Raw genomic sequence first — 17420 nt, forward strand, 5'->3', positions numbered from 1 at the left:
AGTGGTCTTTCTTCCTGTTTTTTCCTAACTATTCATCATCTAACGATGTGTTCTTATATCATCCCTTCATTGAAAAGCCCAACCTCTTCCCCTGCCTCCCTCTCAATGGATGAAGTTGGTTAATTTACCATTTTTCGTAAGCTTTGTGTGAGCGCTCTATTATTCCTGTCACACTTTTAATGGCAAAATAGATTTATATTTTTGTTTAAAGAAAATAGGGGTTTTAGGACTTAATTACAGACAAAATAACACTACAAGATGGAATTTCTTTTTGCTGTTTACTGACAATTTGTGCTGTGCTGTACCTCCAAAGCAATAGATGGCAGTAGCAACCAAACTGCCAATGGAGGAGAATAACAGAACTTATATAAAACAAAAACAATCAGCAGTAACACCTTACAAATTTTTAAAACTAGACAATGCTTCTGTGCTCTGTTGACAATACAGTAATGTTATGTTTTAGGATTACTTTGTTTATTATGTCTTACACAAGAAAGAAATAGACACCAAATCTTAATTTTAATCTTTAACCATCAACAATCTTGTAAACATTTGAAAACATGGAGATAATTAATTCCTATGTGAATTCATCAGTATCTAACCATTTTTGTTATGGTACAATTGTGTAACATGTTTTTCTTCATGTTACTGAACTTGTATTTTCAGGAGTTCTCTAGAAGGCTTAATGCAACCAATTTGTTATTTATGGATTGATGCTTGCACATATGAGCTCCTGATCAGGAAGTGGTGGGTGTTTTGTTTAATCATTATTTATGTTTACATGTTTAAAACATTAGCCATAGTCATGAAATCAGTATATTGAATTTTTAAAGTTAACAGAAATTCTAAGTTCCCAAATTTAAGAACACCCATAAATACGCTCTGGATTGTCTTTTAAGAATAAATGGAAAATCGTTTTTTACAAACCAACATTTACTGTTTGTTAACTACATTTTATTAGTCTGATTTTGTTACTTGGTTTATAGTAAACATTTCCTAATAGCAAATTGTTTTATTTATTTTAATATTACGTGTATTGCCAGTGCTGTTGAAATCTGAACAAAAGTGTCTATTTGAAGTTGATTGAGATAAAAAACAGAACATGATACCACAGCCCGTTTGTTTATTTTACTTTGTTGACTCAGAATTAAAAAACAGGCTGCTCTTACATAATGTTTGAACATAAAGTTCAAATTTCTCTGGAGCCTTAACTTAGTTTTGACAGTGTATTGGCCTTTCGTCAAATAAGAGATGTCAGACTGTAATGTAGTCCTTTGATGACTACAGCTGTGGCAAAAAGTCCACATACTGTACATTGATTTTAAAATTAAAGCAACAATATGGAAGATGTTTTTTTTTTGTGCGATTTGGCGCCCCTACCATTTCAGAGTGTTATTCACCGCTATTGTAAATAGGGATTTCTATACAGGTGCATTGGTTATAATTACATTTCGATCAAAAACTAGCAAATCGCCAACTTTGGTAACACAGCCAAACATCAAGCAAGTGTGACAACACAAGACACAGCAATATTACTTTCTAGTCCAACAGAAAGAAAGACAGCTCAGCGTCTGTCTTGCATCATTTTATTTCACGAAGCTTTTGTCGACGTCCGGCAGCTTGCTTGGTCACTTTTTTTTTCTCCTCTTAGCTTCCTCCATCAACATCTTCTTCTTCGGTCTCTTTGCCTCTTTCCATATAGGCAGCTAAGTTATTTCTACATTTAACAGACACAATAAGGCACATCTTGCATAAAGCTGAATAGACAAAGTAATTGACTGCTTGATCAGATAATTAACCAGCAACACTTTTGATAATCAATTTGTTTTAATAATTTTTTTCAATAATGTTGAACATTCTGTATTTCCAGATTCTTAATGAGATTTTTTGGTGTTAAGTGATAATAACTTGAATCTCAAGCTAAATAAAATTTCTTTTTACTGTGTTTTGTGGAAAAAGAGACATGGATAATTTTATTCCATAAGCAGCACTTTTATTTAAATATTATAAAAGGGAGCTTTAAATGTGGAGTTTTATGGAATCATAAGCAAATACAGATTGTTTAAAATAAGAAGTCCCACACTATGCAAATTGTTAAGTCAGATAGAGGAGGTAATGGAACAATATCAGGGTTTCTGCAGGTTTCACCTGGTCAAATTTAAGACTTTTTAAGACCTTTTTAAGCCCAACCTCTTCCCCTGCCTCCCTCTCAATGGATGAAGTTGGTTAATTTACCATTTTTCGTAAGCTTTGTGTGAGCGCTCTATTATTCCTGTCACACTTTTAATGGCAAAATAGATTTATATTTTTGTTTAAAGAAAATAGGGGTTTTAGGACTTAATTAAAGCTGCAAGCAGCGTTGGGCGGGCCCTCGCACTTGTAGCGCGTCCGGGCGTGAGCCGGCCGCGTTGCATATTCTGGAGCTCTGCCGGTGCGGCTGTGAATTTGCTACGCGCTTCCGACGCCGCATGAAGGTGTTATATGTCACTTCCTGTGTCCCCTATGTGGAGCTACATAGCACTTGCCGCTATGAATATAAATCGGTATTGCCGTGTAGATGTCTGCGGGGTGGGAGAGTTATCAAGCACGTAAAGTTTGGTGCAGATGTGAGCATGTACACTGAAGTTACAACAACTTCCTGTGTCATGGTGAAGAGTTGACACCACGCCACGGACACGCTCATTGACGAAAACTCAAAGATAGCACAACTTTTCATCTTCAATGCCTTTAGAAGGCACAGCAGAAATTTGAGGTTGGTCGGACTAAATCCCTAGGAGGAGTTCGTTAAAGTACGAAGTGTGTAAATCATCCAAAATTTGACGTAAAATTCAAAATGGCCGACTTCCTGTTGGGTTTAGGCTATGGCTCCAAGAGACTTTTTTGTGCGTCTGGACAAGATACACGTACCACAGAAAATTTGTATATGTAGGTGAAACGTGTGGCAGGGGCTGCTTCGTTAAAGGTCACTTCCTGTTGCCAGCAGGTGGCGCTATGACTGTGGGTGAATGTCGGCATGTACATGTGTTCAGGGCTGGACTCTCATCCTACATGTACACTTTGGTCCAGATGTGAGCATGTACACTGAAGTTACAACAACTTCCTGTTTCATGGCGAATCATCGACGCCACAGACACGCCATTGACGCCCATTGACGAAAACTCGCAAATAGCACAACTTTTCATAAATGCCTTTAGAAGGCACAGCAGAAATTTGACGTCGATCCGACTAAATCCCTAAGAGTTCGTTAAAGTACGAAGTGTGTAAATCATCCAAAAATGGCCGTAAAATTCCAAATGGCCGACTTCCTGTTGACTTTAGGGTATGGGTTCTTGAGGCTTTTTTGTGCGTCTTGATATGATACATATCCCCAGAAGATTTCGTGCATGTAGGTTGAACGTGAACGAGGGGCTAATTTTTTCCAATTTTCTAGGTGGCGCTAGCGAGTCATTTTGCCACGCCCATGCGCGAAACCCATAAAATACGGCTTTTAGTCCTGAGAGGAACTGTTCTGAGTGGTATTCCATTTCTGCAGTTGCTGCAAGAAAATGTCTGCTCTGGAGCAGGTACTCTTAATTGGTATAAGGAACAATAAATTTAGACAGTAACAAGTCACCACTTGTGACTAAGTGGTCAGGTTGAGAGCGGCTCCACCTGGTGGGTGATAAATTTTTTGGAAATTCTAATTTAATTGGTTAAAGACCTCCACTGGTAATTTAGTGGTAGGTTTAAATTGCAACAGGGAAACACAGAATAGTGGCTAGAGCTGTGGGTGGCGGACCAAAGTAAAAGGATACCTGGCTTCCAAGTTCTGTTTTACAAGGCACACACGTGAACTCTAATGGCCTTTTAACCACTAGCAGCTATCGTCCCTAATTGAGGATTTCTGTTAATTATTAATTTATTAGGACGTTATCGTTCCCGACAAGTCCCATGGGATTTTTGTGAAGCTTGGTTCGGTCCAGAACAGGTGAATGTTTGTCTGTGACCACAGAAGGATCGGTCCGGTGGGGAGAGAACTTGTGTGCAAGTCTTCCTGTTCTCTGGCCGTCCTGTTTCCTTAGTTGAGCAGATATGTGATGACACACTCTGTCCCCCCTTCGGAGCTTGTTGTGAGACGCATTTTGGTCATTATAGACTTTGCATCTTTGTGTGCTGTCTAAATTATTTTTGCCTGCGAGGAAATGTTTATTTCCTCTGGCTGGTTCAGTTAGGGGTTCCCTCCTGTCAAATTGTGTCTTTAACAAGGGAAAAGAAATGCCTCTCCGTTGTAACGTGACGACACGCAAAGAAGAGCGCACCGGGTAAAGGTGTTTCAAGCCAGGGATGGAAGCAAGCTCAGTGTTTGAGACAGGCTCTGCGTCAGAAAGGCAGAGGAGCATTTTGCTAATGGCGGGATCAAGAGTTTGAAGCCGAATTAGGTCAGAGTCACCAAGAGAGTCAGGGACTGAGATTTGTGGCGCAGGGGCAGCTGTCACAGACATGCCTGCTTCCTGGGCTCTGGTGGCGTTGCAAGTCATAAGGGCGGGATGGGTGGGGAGCAAATCTGCTTGGGAGTGCTGGGGTGTGTCTTTAACAGCACCCTGTTTGCCTAGTACTGTAAACTTGGTGTCAAGTTCAGCTGTAGGATGACTATATGTGGTGTCTGACCCCCCGCTCATGCCTTTATGTAAAGTCATGGAGGATTGCTCTGGTGAAGTGTTGACAGGGAAGGCGGTAACAGTTTGTGCACCCATCTGTCTGTCATTGGTTATGTTGCCTGTGGGAACAGAGTCGCTGGTAAGCGGCAAAGAAGAAAGGCTGACAGTAGCCTTTGAAGGCTCAGTGTGAATCACTTCCTTAATAGAGAGGTCAGGAGGCAAGGAAGAAGGCGTGTGCCCCATCTCTGGAGTCCTGAGCTCACAGTCATGAGTGTCGGTGCTGATCGGCCAATCCAGTGGAGTGGTTTTGGGGATCAGTGCGTCATTTGAGGTGGTAACTAAAGCACAGAGGCGGGTTTCGCGTTCTGTGATGTATTCAGATAGTGAGATAGGCAGAGGTCGTTTCACCTGTGCCCAGATCGTCAAGTTCTGAAAGTCAAGCAGTGGCTCAAAGCGGTTAAGGAAGTCTTTGCCAATGAGTAGAGGAATGGCGTCAAATGGTGAGACATACACCGGGTGGATGAGGTCCATGGGACCGATAGACATGTGGACTAATGTCATGGCTGTCAGATTGAGGTTTTCAGGGCCGAGTGGCTGGACCTCAAGGTCACAAGTCTGTAGTTTCAGGTCTTTGTGGGAGCGGGTCATAGCCTGTAGCTGCCTGAAGAGGGCTGATGACATTACAGTGATGTCTGCGGCTGAATCAAGAAGTGCTTCCTGCACCAGAGTGTTTTCAAGTGTTACAGGCAGGTAGAATTTCCGTGAAACTCCCCTTTCAGTAAGGTGACACAAGAACTGTTGGGAGGGCGGACTGCCCTGAGTGGCTTTGGACTCTGAGAGGATTCTCTCTTGAGTCGGACTGTACCCCCAGGAGTGTCCTGGAGGGAGTGGTTCTCTCAGTCCATCTGTGTGAGCGTGTCAGTCGTTTTGACAAAGTGTCAGGAGAAGGGGACTTTGGCTTTGCAGCAGCTGCGGCCAAGTGCTCTGCCTTCTTATCTTCCTGTTTGGACAGGGTTTGGAGCAGGCGCTTAAGCGCTGTAATTTCCTCCTTACTAAAAGTGGGTGTGTCAGACTCACTTTCAGTGTTATCGCTATTTGTGTCTCTATAATGGGATCTCTGGAGTGTAGCTCTCTGAGATCGCCTGTCCCAATTGTTTTGGGATTTGTGCTGCTTGTGTCCCCCCTTCCGTGAAAAGAGGTGGGTTTCACAGCGGTTGGGCGTGTACCTGGGCCGATGGGTTTCAGGCCTCAGATTTTGGCTCTTGTCAGACCAAGATGGTTCTGAGTGACGTCGACCATGCTCATTTTGCTGAGGCAGGCTGCACCTCTGCTTCTGGCTTGGTCTATAATTCTGGGAGGTGATGCAGGTTGACGCAGGTGTTTCAAGACCAGGGGCTCGTTTTGGCTCCACCTGTAGGAAATTGATGCTGAGAGTGAGGACACCATGGGGCTCAGAATGCCTCGTCATGGTGAGTCTCTGCTTTTCAAATCTTTTTGTAGCTAACTCGCGTAGCTGTCGACTGGTTTGGGTGCGTGGGCAGGCTGCCACACCCAGATGATGACTGGTAGTGGGGTGGAGGTTCTGGATAAAAATATATTTGAAGTTTAATTCTTCCTCCATATCTGGCTCATTTTTGGTACCAAAGTACGCTTGTCTGAGTCGGTTGTAGTACTGCTGAGGAGGTTCTGGCCTCCCTTGCTTAACAGCAAGTGCAGCTGTTAGACCTGATTGTGCTGTCAAGTCAGAATATTCCTCCACCAGTGCCTGGCAGAGTGAGTCATAATCTTGTCTGACATACCTGGGCTGGCGTTCAATAAAGCTGCTGACCTCTCGACTAGATGTCACCTTGATCAGGTAAATCTTGTCGTCAGTGGTGGCAGCAGGGAATTTCCGCAAGTAGTATTCAATATCTTTTAGATAGATACTGGTCTCATTTGAGCCTGTAGACTCAGGCTCGAAGCGTGTTATGTGGCGAGCGATTTTGTCTAAGTCCCTGTCAGAGGGGCTTAAGTCATGGTCAGCAGTGGGCGGCGGATGCAGCCGAGGGGAGTAAGCCGTCTTCACCTGAGTAGGTGGAGGGCTATTTCTCTGGCGCTCTGTCATATGATCCTGTGGGATCAGTTGTGGGAGTGGTCGTGGAGACCATCCTCCTGAGGCTGGCAAAGGGGAGCAAGCCTTGTCTCTCTCTGGTGGGAGTGTTTTGTAGGAGGGAGTGTGTTGGGCTGTCTCACATGAGAGCTGGAACTCTCTTCTGGTATCAGCCAAGTCCTCCTTGTTTTCCTGCTGTAGCGGGGATTGGGTTACTCTGTCCCTATCCTCTAGCTGTCTTTGCATTTCTTGCATGCGTTTTTGGTCAGCTTCTCTAAGTTTGCTATAAACCTTGACTTGTAATTTTAGCTCTTTAATTTCCCCCACTGCTTGTCTAAGGAGGGTTTCTGATTGGTCAAGGGATTCAGTTGTGTCTTTAAGTTTACTTTCAGTCCACTCTAACTCCTGTTCTTGCTGAAAGAGTGACTGTTCAAGCTGATTGGTCTTTTCTTGCAGCTCAATTTTCTCCTCATCGACTCCACCCTCCTGTGGGAGGTGGCAAGGAGCCTGTAGGTCAGTGATGCGTTCTTCCGCTTCACTTAGTGACTGCCTGGTGCTTTCAAGCTGCTGTTCAAGCTGGTGCGTGTGCTTAGATTGGGCAGACATGACTATAGCTAGTTTTCCTAGCATCTGGGACAAGGCTTTGTCCTTTGAGGAAGTGGCTAGAGCAGTTGTTACCAGCTCTGCAAAAATTGTTTAAAGGTTCACCGCATCGGTGCCTTGCAGTTGGCTTGAGTAGCCAGGTACCATGGTCTTGGTCATGTGGGCCAAGATGGAGTCAAAGTGTTCCAGTGGGTCGCCCCCACTGGCTGCCACTAAGCGTGGGTCTGCCATGTTCAAAGGCAGGTACTCAAGTGGTTTGGTTAAAGGACTTTGGTGTGAGTCCAAATCAGACAAACAAGTGTGTCAACTCAGAGGATATGCATAAAAATACAAAAATAAATGGGTGTTGCTTCTATAGCTTCCTGGAGCTGTTGATGTTCCGTTAAGTTAATTTGGAAGGTTGGAATCTGAAGAAAAGAAGGATCAAAATCAAATCTATGGACTCAGTTATACAATTTGCTTTAACAAAATCAGAAGTGGACTACAGGTGTTAGCTGGTACAGCAGACCTGAGCCAGTCAGTTAAACAGAGTTTCAGCTAGTGTGTTTACTAGTTGAGAAAAAGGGAATGTCAGGTTGGAGAAAGCTGACTTTCAAGTCAGACTTAAATGACCAAACTGAAAATTCAAATTTAGGATGAAGGCAAAAATAGGAAAATGAAATTAAATCACACTTGGGATTAAAGTTAAATGCTATAGATCAAATAAAAGTTCATGTTACAACTAGCTTGACAATCAAAGCTCAAAGTCCTTAATGATCAAAGTCAAAGTTGGAAAAAAATTGTTTGAGAAAAATTAAATTTTAGAATCAAAGTTCAAAATTGGAAAAATTAAAATTTGAGATTAAAAATAATTAAATTTCAAAAATCTAAGTTTAAAGGCAATGAGAATAAACTCAAAGTTCAAAGTTACATTAACAAAAATCCCAGGATGATTAAAGTGGATTAAATAAAAAAAATCAAAGCTGATTAAACTGAAGGTTTTAATTACCCTTTGGTAATTATCAAGTTATCACAATTCCAATTGCTATAAAAGTCAGAGTCCAAATTACATTTATAATGAACAAGGATTAAAGAAAGCCTAGTTGGAAAGCTATTAATTCAACTTATCAAGCTTAATGTAGGTTTCAGAATTCCAATCAGTCCAAACAACAAGAGTTAACAAAATTCAAATCAAGATGTTATTCTACATTTATCTTATTCCTGCAAGGATCAAAAATAGCACTAACTAAGTCAAAATCAGGGATATTGCAGCAGTAATGAGAATAAAGCTTTTTATTCAAATACAGCTGGATCAAAATTAGAAAAGCGAATCTTTGAATAAAAGATTGCATCAAAATTAACAGAACTACTCAGTGTAATCCTAGGTTAGGGTACTAAATTGGCTCAGTACCTTGTTACAAGCAAACACCCAATAGATCTTTAAAAGTTAGCAGTTATTCAAGGAAAAAGGAGAGCCTGTGCTCTATCCTACACTTAAGGAGTAACACTCCTTATTAATTTAATCTGAGAGTCAACACAATGGTTTATGTGTCTCAAGTTAAAAAGATCTATCACCAAAGTCTGGTTTAATTCACTCGATTCAAACGCTCATCTCTGTTACTGATTACGCTGAAGTCGATTTAATGCAGAGCATGCAATTTATTCCGCCAGCCAGTAGGGGAGCTGTGTTAGCAAACCGTCGTTGCAGCAACGGCAGTAAATCAGAACACTGACGGACACCAGTCCCGCTCAAAATGGGGGAAGGACTCGCTCCTTTGTTTCAATGACTCAGCTTGCTTTCAAGCTTCGATTTAGCGTTAACTTAGCTCGGTAGGTACAACGCTACAGGCTAAACTCGACGTCTTCACGCCTGTGACTCCACTGCCGGGCAGCTGAATTTGTTGAAGTAGCTAATTTCAACAGGATACCGGAGTTTTGCATATAACATAACAATCCACGGCTCAGCGCGTCAGACTGTTATTTATAGCCGCAAACAAATCACATTGGCACAGCGCAACTGTAATCTGTCTGCCTCTTATTAGGCCTTAAAATTATCAATATCGGTTAAGTTTCTCTCAACCAAAAGGGCATTTCATCCACTCGTCAGCGGAGATTGTATGTAGCTTTAGCTCAGATTTCTCAAATGGTAACATTACAGGAATGCATTCAGTTTAACATTAGCTCGGTCCTCATACCTTAGCTCACTACAGCTCTGTACTGAACAACAACGAATGATGGCGCGGGACAAACAAGTTGCACAAAGCATTTCATTTCACAACAAAGAACATGGTCAAAACTCACACACACTTTCATCACTAACGTTAAGTTAAGAGGGAAGACAGGAGAGTTTCTAGGGAGCAACTTACTGGGCGATAATTATTTCAGTGGCAAAATTTTGGAGGGAAAAATATTCTGGGACTCAATAATAACTTCTCTGCATCAGGGCTGTGTGTATAGTCTATTATAGTATGTCACAAGGCCTCACACGGGGCACCATTATGTAGCAGACCTAAATTTAGTAGTTATGCATTTTAATAAATTTATGAGAATTGATACCCAATTATGAATTAAAATTCATAAAATCAAAATTTCCTCGTTAAGGGCACCACCGGAGTTGTTATAATCCTAGAGTCTCCGGACCTCTAGGTAGTTTGAATAATTATCAGTGATCAGTTAGTTAATAATCGCTCAGTTATCTTAAATCAGTCAGTCAGTCTCATATCTAAAGGGTCAATTCTCTTGGCAGGAACTAGAAATAGGCAACACACACAGCTCTTGATTATATTACAGTGAATTTATTCTCTAACTAAGGTGATAAAAAGATGGTTGGATACAGGGAACAAAAACATTTGCTGAACAATGAGCCTGGAGGTTCGGTTGTGGGAAGCATTTGACTCATACGGCATAGAAGAACTAATGAAAGTAAACTAATGTCATAATTTAGGAGTTAAAATGGACATCTGATCACAGAACGTGTGTGAAGTCTTACTGCTTGTCGACAGTCTGCTTTTGGCCTGTTGCTGGTCCCACGCTAGCTGCCGATCCTGGCTTTTTGCTAGGGATTCTCCAGGGTTCTCCGTGTCTGATTGAAAACGCCTCCTCCGTCTGGCAATTCGGCTGTTTTCAGGTTTCCTTCGTTGTAGCTGGCAAGACCACGTGGCTTGGTCTGACCTCGGTGAAGTTGGCTCGACGAAAAAGCTTAAAATGGAACTTGGTCGTTCCTGAATTAGTCCAGTGTAACTTAATGGACTGATAACTTTAACAAACAAAAGAAATAAAGAAAATAAAAACAAACTAAAGGCAGATCGATGTCGCGGCACTTCAGGTGTGTAGCTTCAGGCGAACAAAGGCCTGTTTGTTTCGCTGGCCGAGTCTGGGCGTTGCCTGGCGAGGCACGCTGTGCGTGCCGAAGCGTCCAGAGGGCCGAGCAGAGTGGAAGAGCCAACAGTGAAGAGGAGAGAGCGAAGCGAGGTCGTGTGTCGCTCTTTTGTTGCCTAGGGCGTGGTTCCCCAGGGGGCGTCTCAGGTTTCCCAAGGGACTGCCTTTCTAAACTTAATGTCTAAAGAAAAGAAATCTATTTGCACGTATTATAATCAAACATTTTCCACAATCGAACCTCCATGGTTGAACGGTTGTACTGTTCTAAGCATTTGGTAACAGGAAACAATTGTCACATTATTGGTCAGGATATTTATACATTTAACGGCATTTCCGACGAGGGCATGTAATACTTATTTCGCCTACTTGGGGGTGCTCAGGTTACATGAGGAAAGCTTGGATTACATTAGATGAAGGAGTGTCTTGCTGAAAATAAAAACACTGCACAAGTAACTTCTTTTCAGCACTAATATCAACAACAGATAGCAACAACAATTAACATAACTACTCAAATAGAGGCAAACGTAATCAGGTAACTAAAGATTTAATTAAATGCTTTGAGTCTTTGGAGACTGCAGTTGCCACGGAAACGTGTGTGGTGGGGCCAGTTTTGATATGCTGTTCAGGGAGATGCCAATGGCTGGTGCGTGTCTCTTTGTCAGTTTAACAGTCAGGCCCCGCGTTATCGGCTTCGGAATCAAAAGGTGCCAGTTTTATGGTCGGGATAGCACTTAGAGAAAGCAACTTTGACCCCTCCCCTTCTTCTCTGGGGAGGAGAAAGGAATTTAGGGTAGCTCCAGATTTATTCAATGTAAAATGTACAAATCCACACCGTTGTTCACTACACCTATGTGGAGCTACATAGCATTTGCCGCTATGAATATAAATCGGTATTGGTGAAAACACACATTGACAAAAACTCGCAAATAGCACAACTTTTCATCGTCAATGCCTTTAGAAGGCACAGCACAAATTTGACGTCGATCCGACTAAATCCCTAGGAGGAGTTCGTTAAAGTACGAAGTGTGTAAATCATCCAAAAATGGCCGTAAAATTCAAAATGGCCGACTTCCTGTTTACTTTAGGCTATGGGTTCTTGAGGCTTTTTTGTGCGTCTTGATATGATACATGTCCCCAGAAAATTTCGTACATGTAGGTTGAACGTGAATGAGGGGCTAATCTTTTCCAATTTTCTAGGTGGCGCTAGCGAGTCATTTTGCCACGCCCATGTGCGAAACTTGTAGAATACGAAATTTTTCACCGGTTCTGACATGTTTGCAAATTTTGGTGAGTTTTCGAGTATGTTTAGGCCATGTCAGTTGAGCCTACTTTGCAGAAAAAAAAAAAAATCAGAGCAAATTCAATGGGGACCTCACACGGTCGTGCTCGGGCCCTAAAAATTAAAGCTGCAAGCAGCGTTGGGCGGGCCCTCGCACTTGTAGCGCGTCCACGCGTGAGCCGGCCGAGTTGCATATTCTGGAGCTCTGCCGGTGCGGCTATGAATTTGCTACGCGCCTTCCGACGCCGCATGAAGGTGTTATATGTCACTTCCTGTGTCCCCTATGTGGAGCTACATAGCACTTGCCGCTATGAATATAAATCGGTATTGGTGTGTAGATGTCTGCGGGGTGGGAGAGTTATCAAGCACGTAAAGTTTGTTTCAGATGTGAGCATGTACACTGAACAATAATATACCCAAACAATAAAATAAATTCCTTTTATATTTCCCTGCCTTGTTGTTTATGTGTACATACAGAGGAAGAATGTGAGAACAGCACACATTTCATCGTTACTGTGTGTTAGAGCATGGGAGAACAGTGGATACTTTTAATACAGCCCACACCCCTAATACTGTGTAACTATAACAAGTAGAGAACAGAAGAAAAAGATGTTCTTTCTTTACAACTGTCTGCATAGCTTATTCATATTGTGTAATGAATGAAAATAAATAGGCCTACTAGGCTCCTCTCTACTTTGACATTTAAGATTAGCTTGTTTGATCCACCTTCATACACATGTGACATTACTGTACAACTTGAGAAAGGTGAGTTGTTTTCTGCTCCAGCCTGCCTAAAAGAAAAGCGTTTTTGGGATTAAATGGACTTTATTAGCTGCTGCAGTGCAGGATGAACTCAGAACAGACCCATTTCTCACCTTATTATTCTAAATCATGCAACGAAGAAGAAGAAATGCATAATAAATCCTGTCCACAAATACTGTACAGCATGTAGTCTGATGAACAAGACTTGTGTTATAGCTGACTTGGGCAGTGAAATGTTTAATTTTTTTAATTCATGTGGTCATAGTTGTCCACAACTCAAATCAGAATATAAGAAGAAATGTTTTATACCACCTCAAGAAGGTTTCCTATCAGAAAGGTAGGAAGGTATTTCAAATGTACAACTGCAGTACTTAAATCTAAGTAAAGTAATTTCCCTGACATTTTTGTGTTACTTTACTTTTAATAGACGCATGTAACAGGTTTTATACTTCCTGTGAGTATAATCCAATCAATCTTATTTTCATACTGTATATCCGTTGTGTAATTTGATAAATTGTGTTGTATGTGGTGCTCGCATCGGGTACTACTGACACTTCATTGCCCTCTTCAGAGAAGACTCTGACTGCAACATGCGTCTTTGTAAAGAGAGAAACAGACAGAAAAAGTCTCTAACTCTGCCTGTCAGCTCGCTCTGCTCCGTTAAAACTGAATTTACCATACAGAATTGAATACGAGTGCACTCCAGATTTAGCTGCAGCCAGCTGACCGTGTGCTTCTCCCTATACCGCAGTTCTGTGTCCATGCATGCAGCAAACTGAAAGCACTGTCTGTCGGAGCGTCTACGTGAAAAGAGAAGGAAGACATTGCTGGTAGTATTGTCTTCAGAGTTGTTAAACACCTCAGCGCACTGAAGGAAGCCATCTGACTGTGTGAGGGGCAAGATCGTTGATGTCTGCAGGCAGAGTAGGAGCTCTCCTGTCTGACTGGTCCACCAATAGCAGAGAAGATGACCCCTTGAGACACAGCCCCTCCTCATTTGCATAATGAGGCAGAAATGCATACAAAAATTTAAAAAAGACAGGCAGAAATAAATACCATGGGTGAAAATAAGGTAATTATAACAAAGGTGAATAAGTAAAGGCACTAATTAAAATATATATATATATATAATCCGAGCAAATTCAATAGGGACCTCACACGGTCGTGCTCGGGCCCTAAAAAAAATAAAAAATAAATAATCCGAGCAAATTCAATAGGGACCTCGCACGGTCGTGCTCGGGCCCTAAAAAAAATATAATCTTAGCAAATTCAATAGGGCCCGAGCACGACCGTGCAAGGTCCCTAATTATCTTTGTAGGAACCAAGTACACTGTAAGAAGGAATCATAATATCACTACTAGGAAATTCAGTTGTGGAATGAGGTGCAATATTGTGATGCCTTAATAGCATCACAGTCCTGCAATAACAACTTACCTTTATCTTGGTCATTCCCACTTAGAAAATACACCTGATAAAAACAGTAATACAAGTAATTAGCTACTTTAATAAATTAACTTCTAATTAGAAAATCCCAATAACAAAAGATTGTAGGTTTTAGATAACCATAAGATACAGCAAATCATTATCTGTGCCAAAGAATGTTCTCTAAATAAATAACTAATATGCAGTAGTCTTTCCGTTATTATTATGATTATTACTAATTCATATACCTGCTCTAGAAAAACTTCTTGCACTCTCGAGTACTTCTTTGAACAACTGCTTTTAAGGCCTAACATTTGGTTAACAGTGTCAAATATGTAATGCCATGCAGAAATGTTTGTTCACCATCATTCAAATTATGACATATTTTATATAAGGACCAAACATTATAGAAAAGACATCTTATTGATTGATATCAATGGTTATAACATGTATCTGTATATTTGTACAGAAGGGCCAGTGTACATTGATGTTTTAGTTCAAGCATGTTTCCTTTAGCAACTCATGAACATGTGTCATGACAGAGTGCAGATAAATATCCATTATGACCATTCACTAACCCACTGAGACTGCAGCTTGACTGACAGCACTGACCTGTCTGTACTCTCTAAGCCTCTTATCACATCCTCACTGAAACTGCTCTTTCTGCGGCTGTGATGCTGTACAAGCTCCCTGAGCTTTTAACAGTGATTTTCTTTTCATCTGACACTTTTCGCTTGACAGTTGAAATACCTCTGCATTTGCATGAGTTTTCTTTTCAGTATAGTTCATTGCAGGTCACATATTATTAGATGTGTTGGTTTTGTTATAGATCCAACAATTTCCCAAATCACAAATCATTTTGGGGGATAATGTTAAGAGATTTTAAACTTTGGTAAGATTTGTATTTGCAGATACTACCATATTTTAGTAAATTAGTTTTGTAAAGCACAACTCTGCAGTGGAACAGTGGATTAGTGTACACTTTCTCTCTAATTGGACACAATTCAGATTATATATCATAGATATCCCATATATTTTTGTGAAACATGACAGACTCCAAAATGACTTTTAAAGGTAGGTGGGTAAATATTTTCATACAGCTGTCAATGACTCATGGCACTAAAGCCCAACAGACTTCACTGAAAGGGTTGAATTTCACTGAGCCAGAGTTTTCATTTAGCTTATTCATATTCTTCAAAATCAGTAGAAGGGAACTCTTTCTTCTATGTTGTGCTAATTGTGTTTAATTGAAAAACATGCTTATATATTCTAACCACTGCAAGTTCATTGTACAATATTTTCATCAATGTATCAAGTGTCTTTTCTTACTCATTCTTGAAATTCCACTAATTTGTGATATATTTGAGTTTAAACAAATGCAGAAGACCCAGGAGGACGATGACACTCGAGGAAAAAAAAATAGCTTGGGTACTTTAAATGTCTTCATCCGGTGTGAAGATGGCTATGATCGACAACATGAGTAAGACCATAAGCATCTAAGCTTAACAATATTATATTAAATCATACATGCTGTCATAATTGTTGGCCCTCCTGTTGTGTGTAAACTTGTGTCATTTGACTTGTGCATATCTGCGGCCTATAAAGATGCTGTAACAGTACAGCACGTTATTCCCAAGCCTGCTGTGCACTAGCTCCATTGTGTTGCTTTAACGCTTATGACAATAATGGTGTTGATTGCAATATAATGGCTCTAAAATTACCTGGAATATGTCAGTGCTCATGAAGCTCTCTTTTATAAAACAACATCCCACACACTGAGCAAATCTTTGTGAAGAAATTATGCAACGTCACTGAAAACCCCTGGAGGATTAAAGCATGGCTCGAGCTGCATTGATGAGTGTTGTTTTGTGCTCAGAGAAGACACTGTGACAGGCTAATAAATATTCATCCCAAAGATAGTGTGAGGAAAAAGGGAAGGTGTGAAAAGAGAGCTCATGCAATGAGAAGTTTGGGAAAGGAAAAGGTTTTTTTGTATAATGTCTGATACACCGAGGGAGCCTATATTTTCAGGAATGAATGCACTTTGTATGAAATAGATTCCACACTTGCCATTAAGCAGAACCAGCTAGGCTACACTGGAAAGCTATCTTTTGTAAACAGATGCACAAAGATCACAAAATATGTCAGAGGTGCTATCATAAGAGAGGAGTTAGTCAGAACTCTGAGTGGTAGAACAAAGGAACTAAGGTGTAACTGAGACTCAACATAGTAGAGCACTGAGCTATAAATTTCAGTAATCTGAGATAGGTATGTGGCAAATTGAAAAATCACCTTTTAATGTTTGTCAGGTAAATTTATTTACTCAAAAATAGAGAAATACAAAGCATGTTTCTATGGTCTATAGGATGATTAAAGTATAATGTATTTTATTTATTTTCTTAAGTTGTTTTTAACAAGACTTTGGCAAGAATTTAAGCTTCATGTCATATTGCAGATATTATTTACAACGCAATTTATGGAAGATAGAAAAATCAAGTCACGCCATTTTTATTTTTGTAGCCTAAAATCACAAATTTGCCTCAAAGCAGTTTACAATCTGTACCACATGTGACACCATCTATTCTTAGACCCTCAATTCAGAAGTAAAAACTTTCCCAAATAACCCTAATGGGAAAAATGCAGAAACCACAGGAATAGCAGTAGATTGATTCCTCTTTGAGGGTGGACAAACGTGCAATATATGTTTTATAGTCGATAGATGTGATAAATAAGTAAAGATTGTGCTGCAATGCAGTCATCTCAGTTATCAGACATTAATATGCTTAAGCAAGTTCTATGAGTTGTACACAAGAGCTAATTGCCTTACAATATACTGAAGAAAATACAAAACAGAGGTTGGTTCACCCAAATCTCTCTCACACACGCATACACAGTCACATACTTTTGGGAAAATTACATAGATTTTAATTTCCTGGAGACTTACCCTAACCAATGACGTCCAAATAAACTTTTTCCCTATTGGGGACATGGTGTTTGTCCCCAATTGGAGATGCCAAATCTATAGACTTATGCCAATGTTGCACAACAACAAACATAAATACAGAAATACAGCATGAAATACAACACCATGAGATGGAGAAGAATTTCTATTCAGCTCTATAGAGGTCCTTTCTGTGCCCATTTAGGTATTTACCACATGACTGTGCAATACTAAGTTAAAACAGGCTGGTATGTGTTTGAAAGTACATCCTTGCCATTCCCAAACCTTCTCTGACATTACTTTCATCATTCATATATTAATAATTGATTG

The sequence above is a fragment of the Micropterus salmoides genome, unplaced genomic scaffold (genome assembly GCF_014851395.1).
Source record: "Micropterus salmoides isolate LMB-PRFRI ecotype aquatic unplaced genomic scaffold, ASM1485139v1 Ms_hic_scaffold_6, whole genome shotgun sequence".
Classification (NCBI taxonomy): Eukaryota; Metazoa; Chordata; class Actinopteri; order Centrarchiformes; family Centrarchidae; genus Micropterus; species Micropterus salmoides.